Below are 5889 nucleotides of genomic sequence, written 5' to 3'. Positions count from 1 at the left end.
TATCACCCCTGTGGTTCCCTCCCTCCTCCCATCCCAATCCCTCCCTTCCTCTACCCTCTGCATGCATGCCCCTCCCAAGTCCACTGATAGTGGAGGTCTTCTTTTCCTTCCTTCTGATTCTAGTCAATTAGGTCTTATCAGGAGTGGCTGCATTGTCTTCTTCTGTGGCCTGGTAATTCTGCTTCCCCCTCACGGGGAGGTAATTAAAGAGCAGGCCAATCAGTTTATGTCAGAGACATTCCCTGTTCCTATTACAATAGAACCCACTTAGACACTGAACTGCCATGGGCTACATCTGTGCAAGGGTCTTAGGTTAGTTATCTCCATGCATAAGCCTTGGTTGGAGGATCAGTCTCAGGAAAGACCCCTGTGCTCAGATTTTTTTGGTTCTGTTGCTCTTCTTGTGGAGCTCCTGTCTTCTCCAGATCTTACTGTTTCCCACTTCTTTCATAAGATTCCCCGAACTCTGTCCAAAGGTTGCCCATAAGTCTCAGCATCTGCATTGATAGTCTGCAAGGCAGAGCCTTTCAGAGGTCCTCTCTGTCAGGCTCCTGATTTGTTCCCTCTTTTCTCCTTCTTCTGATGTCCATCCTCTTTGCCTTTCTGGATAGGAATTGAGCATTTTAGCAAGAGTCCTCCCTCTTGATTAGTTTCTTTAGGAGTACAGATTTTAGTAGGTTTATCCTATATTATATGTCTATATGAGAGAGTATATACCGTGTGCATCGTTCTGCTTCTGGGATAGCTCACTCAGGATGATCTTTTCCAGATCCCACCATTTACCTGCAAATTTCATGATTTCAAGGACAGTCTTTTAAACAATGGTCTATTAAACAAGAGAAAGGCACTCTCAAGAATGGAAGTGGGCAATCAAGTGAGCAGAGATAGGTCTGAGATTCAAAATGCCCGTACATACTCATTAAGTATCAGGAAGTATCATTAAATATAGGTAATTTACATAGTGTTGCCTTTCATTGGAGATGTTTGGGGCTTTTTCTCAGTCTTGATGTGTTTTATTGCCTATAGCTTTACTGAGTAGAGGTGTCCAGTCTTCCTGACAACCAAATTCTCTCATATTTATCTTGAGGTCTTTCTTGCATGCCTTGTTATCCTACCATAAGTAAGAAAGGAATAAATCAAATGTTATCACTGTGATTGTGCTAGGAGTTTTCGCAAGCACTAGCCTCTATTCCATGTATCCCATATCACTCTTGAGATATGGACTACTCAAGAAGCAAGAACATCATTTAAAAAAGTGTGGTAACTAGCATGCATGTTTTAACAAGTTAGTTATTGAAGGTGAATCTATAAAGACATATAAAATGAATGCAAATGAATGCTTTGTGTAGACTAGCACAAAACTTCAGCAAAATTAAGAAATAGAAAAATATTTTCCAAACAAAGAAATAAGATAAAGTTTTAGAGATTCTAATGACATGGAAATATATGTATTTGGGCATGGTGATATTTATCAGTTTTCCCAGAACTTTCGGGCTTATTCAGAAAAAAATCTTTAGTTCAAGGCCAATCTGAGCTATGGAGTAAGACAATGTCCCAAAATGTATATTCAAAGTAACCATCATAAAAATGACATAAAAGGTCAAATGAAAAAAAGGCATGAATAGAAAATTTGAATAATGAAAGTTAAAACAAAAAAGTACCAAACCTATCTCTTGCATCAGTGCTGCTTTCTCTAAGGGCCATGAAATTGGCAAGATTATATTATTATTCTGTGCCAGGTAGAACCCATCTCTATTCATCCATCCACAGCCCATGTATACTCAGCCTAGTCATGCCTGAGAAATGGCACTCTGGAACAGTACACTGTTAAATCTGCTAGAAACAACAGAAAAGATGCCTGTGGTTAAAATGAAGCCAGTAAGTTTCCATTGCCAAAGAAATTATTGATGCTATTATGGTAAGCCCTGAATGGAAAGAAAAGTATTAAAAACAAGTTGATGGAAAATGTGATATGACCATTGTGATCCTGCCATCATTGTGAAATGTGTTAAATGTAGCCCATCAAAAGACAGTGGAGTTCTTACAATATAGAAGTAGCAGGTGGCTGAACTTCGAATTAGATTCCTGTAGCAAGCAGTATGCAATTCATCCAATTCTTATTTATGATCATTCATAGAAAGAGTATTAGAAGTCAATGACAGATAAACTTTTTATTCTATATACTTTTAGTTCTCTGAACACAAAGGTCACCTCTCAGTGTTCAAGTTTACATTTTTTCCAGTAAGTATATATGCAGTGATGAAAGTGATGCAATTACTGTTATGATTCTAAATTTACTGAAGCACAATTTAAAAATCAGTTAGTAGGATGCATTTCATATTGAATTTTGTTCTATGAGATATTTACAGTGATCTGATTCATATTTTCTAAATATGAATAAATATGAAATGTAAATATTAAGAAACCTTAGGGAACCTGGGAAAGATCCTAGTTAATTCATTTGTAATACAGCTGACCAGTTTACTACTGACATACTTAATTCTGCTCGGCCATGGAGATCAATTGAAAGGATTTTGGCAAATTGTTTAAGACTGCAGGTTTTCTAACCTTTGAAAAAATATTTAAGTTGTTATTCATGTTCCTAATAAACCAATGGAAGCTCAATGGTTCATTCATAGTATCTTGTTATCTTTATTAAGTGAAAAAAGTTTCCATTGCAGTAACTGGTGCTCATGAAAAGAGTTAGCCCTAGGAATGGAAACATTTAAAACACTGTTCATTCAGAATTCAGTTCCCAACACTCATATTTGACAGCTCACAACTCCCCCCAATGCAAGAGGATTCAATACTCTTTCATAACCTCTGTAGGCATCTTTCCCCATGTGCACATATTCTCCCAACACACAATTTAAAATAATAAAAAAATACATGTTTTTTAACAAGCCTTACCATCAAGTGAGTGCTTACGAGCATTGAAAGATACAGAATCCAAATGCATTCATTTTTTGTAAATGCTATCTACAATAGTAGAATATACTATCCTTAGTCACATTTCTAGAATAACACAACTAAGAAACTTGCATATACAAGAAGAAAATACTACAGGTATGCAGATATCAAAAGGTAGTATTGTTAGAACTTACACAAATTGGTTTTCTGGCCTAGTTTTGATTGCAGTTAGTGTTCTGGTTCTACTAACTGTAAACTGTCTTAAGCACTCTGAAAGTTGCTGATGTACTAAACAATAATGTGGACAACAATGGACATCTACTGTCATTATTGTCACAAGTAATGTAGCTGAAGTAAAAAATATCAGCAAAGTACACTAAATCTCTGAAATTTTGTCAGCTTAGTCAGAGCAGAAAATGAATTTCAAAAGCCTAAGGCACATATGGAACATCATCAAACAGATCAATATGTATAGGATGGAATTTCACAGAGAGGACGGAAAGAAAGATATATAAGAGTTATTTAAGGAAACAATACACAAAATCCCTAATTCTGGGGAAGAAAATAGATATCCATGTATTAGAAGGTTAACTAATCAAAAATGAGATCAATTAAAATAAATTTACACCACAGCCACATTTAATTTTTAATTTTTAAAATTAAAATATAGTTACATAATTTTCTTTTCCTTTCTTCCTTCCAACCCCTCCAATGTAAACTGCCTTGTTTCTTTTCCAATTCATGACTTTTAAAAATTAATGCTAACACAGTCATGTTTATTTAAATGATTAAAATTCAAGAGCAAAGAATTTTGAAAGCAGTAAAAGTGACTTCTCACATAAAAAAGAACTCATAAAACTATCACTTTCTCAGAACAAATCTTAAAAACATAAGGGAGTAGGATGACATACTTAAAATACTTAAATAAAAAAAACTAGTGAACAAGAATTATGCCTACCAGAACTATACTTCAAAAATGAAAAATAATGTCTGTCCCTTGCAACCAGAAATCGAGAAACATCATCACTTTGCCTTTCAACAAATACTAAGGGCAATATTTTAAATTAAAAAGACACACAAAACAGCAATATGACTGCATAAAAATATAGAAAAGCAATTATATAGACTAATATATAGTACTATAGTGTTATATCAATCATTTTGAATTGAATATAAAGATATAAAGACAAAAGTTACTTAAAATAACTATAAAAGATATGTATGGATATTCAATGAGAAAAACATGAATTGTGACACAATTGATTACACGTGAATAAGTAAAAATGGAGTTATGCAACTTAACTAAAATTTAATATCAACAAAAATAGACTCTCCCAAAGCTTGTATTATATGAACCTTATAGTAAAAACAAGAATATTTATAAAAATACAAACAAAAATAAATCATGCCAATACAAAAAAAATCAGTCAAATATGAATATGGGCACCATAAAAAAACCAAGAACTAAAAAACTGTAAGAATGATAGAAAATATTTATCAAATTATTTTATTTTTATATTACTTACAGTTTATTCACTTTGTATCCCAGCCATAGCCCCCTCTCTCATTCCCTTCCAATCCTACCCTCCTTCCATTATCTCCTCCTTACCCCTTTCCAAATCCACTGCTAGGGGAGGACCTCCTCCTCTTTCATCAGACCCTAGCTAATCAGGTACCTCAAGGACTGGCTGCCGTGTCCTCCTCTGTGGCCTAGCAAGACTGTTCTTCCTTGGGGGGGGAAGGGGGCGGGTAAAGGAGCCAGTCATTGAGTTCATGTCAGAGACAGCCCCTTACTAGGGAAACCCACTTGGATACTGAGCTACCATGGGCTAAATCCGAGCAGGAGTTCCAGGTTATATCGATACCTGGCCCTTGGTTGGAGAAACAGTCTCAGAAAAGACCCTGTGCCCAGATATATTTTGTCCTTGTGGAGCTCCTGTTCTCTCTATGTCATACTAACTCCCCCTTCTTTCATATGATTCCCTGTATCCTGCCCAAGGTTTGATTATGAGTCTCCACATCTGCTTTGATACACTGCTAGGTAGAGTCATTCAGAGGCCCTCTGTGGTAGGCTCCTGTCCTGTTACTTGTTTTCTCCTACTTCCCCTGTCCAATTACTTTAAATGTAAGTGGATTAAGACCCCAAGTCATAGAATGTCCAATTGCTTCATGAATTAAGAACAAAATTCAACAACCTACCCCCTAAAAGATACTTTATTTTTAAATGTAAGGATAAAAATAGATTAAAGTTCAAAAATGGAATGTTGGAAGAAGGTCCACCTATGTTTTCAGGCGCTGATTTCAGTGCCTTGAGATCTGATTACTGCCCTGTCATGGGCATTGTTATGAATGTTGAACTATCTTCTGTAACCATAAGAAATGTTCCCCAGTTATCCCGGATTGGCTAAATAAAGATGCTGAATCTTATGACTGGATAAATGAGAGAGAGGTGGAGTTTTATGTGTGCCAGCTTGGGGTCTAAAGGAAAGAGAGAGAGTGCACAGCAGCAGCAGTAGAGTTAGCAGGAGGAAAGAAAGCTGGAGAGAAAGGAGTCACCATGAGGCAAGATGGACGGTATGCACATGGCTGTAAAGACAGACTGATGGAGCAGAAGCAGCCCAGGAGTCATCAGATTGGCAAGTGATTGGCTGTTATGTGGGTTTTAAAGGTACTAACATTAGAATAACACAAAGTCTGCCCAGCATAGTGCTTATAATTTAATAATAAATCAAATTCTGTGCCAGCCATCGACAAACCAGCTGGTCAAAGGAAACCATTGCTGTAATAATTTACTGCATTGATTAATTTAGAAAGAATAAATTATCTTTCTACAGTGGAAATATGTTTTTTGTTTTTTGTTTTTTTTTTTTTTTTTTTTACAAATTATCACCCAAAGTAATCAGAGATGGCTATATCAGGTAACATATACCTTGAGTAACACAAGAAGGAAGTGATAACAAAGTACCATTATATAATGTA

Source organism: Psammomys obesus, unplaced genomic scaffold, assembly GCF_907164565.1.
Source record: "Psammomys obesus unplaced genomic scaffold, mPsaObe1.curated_primary_1811, whole genome shotgun sequence".
Classification (NCBI taxonomy): Eukaryota; Metazoa; Chordata; class Mammalia; order Rodentia; family Muridae; genus Psammomys; species Psammomys obesus.
This window is presented reverse-complemented; position numbering follows the sequence as displayed.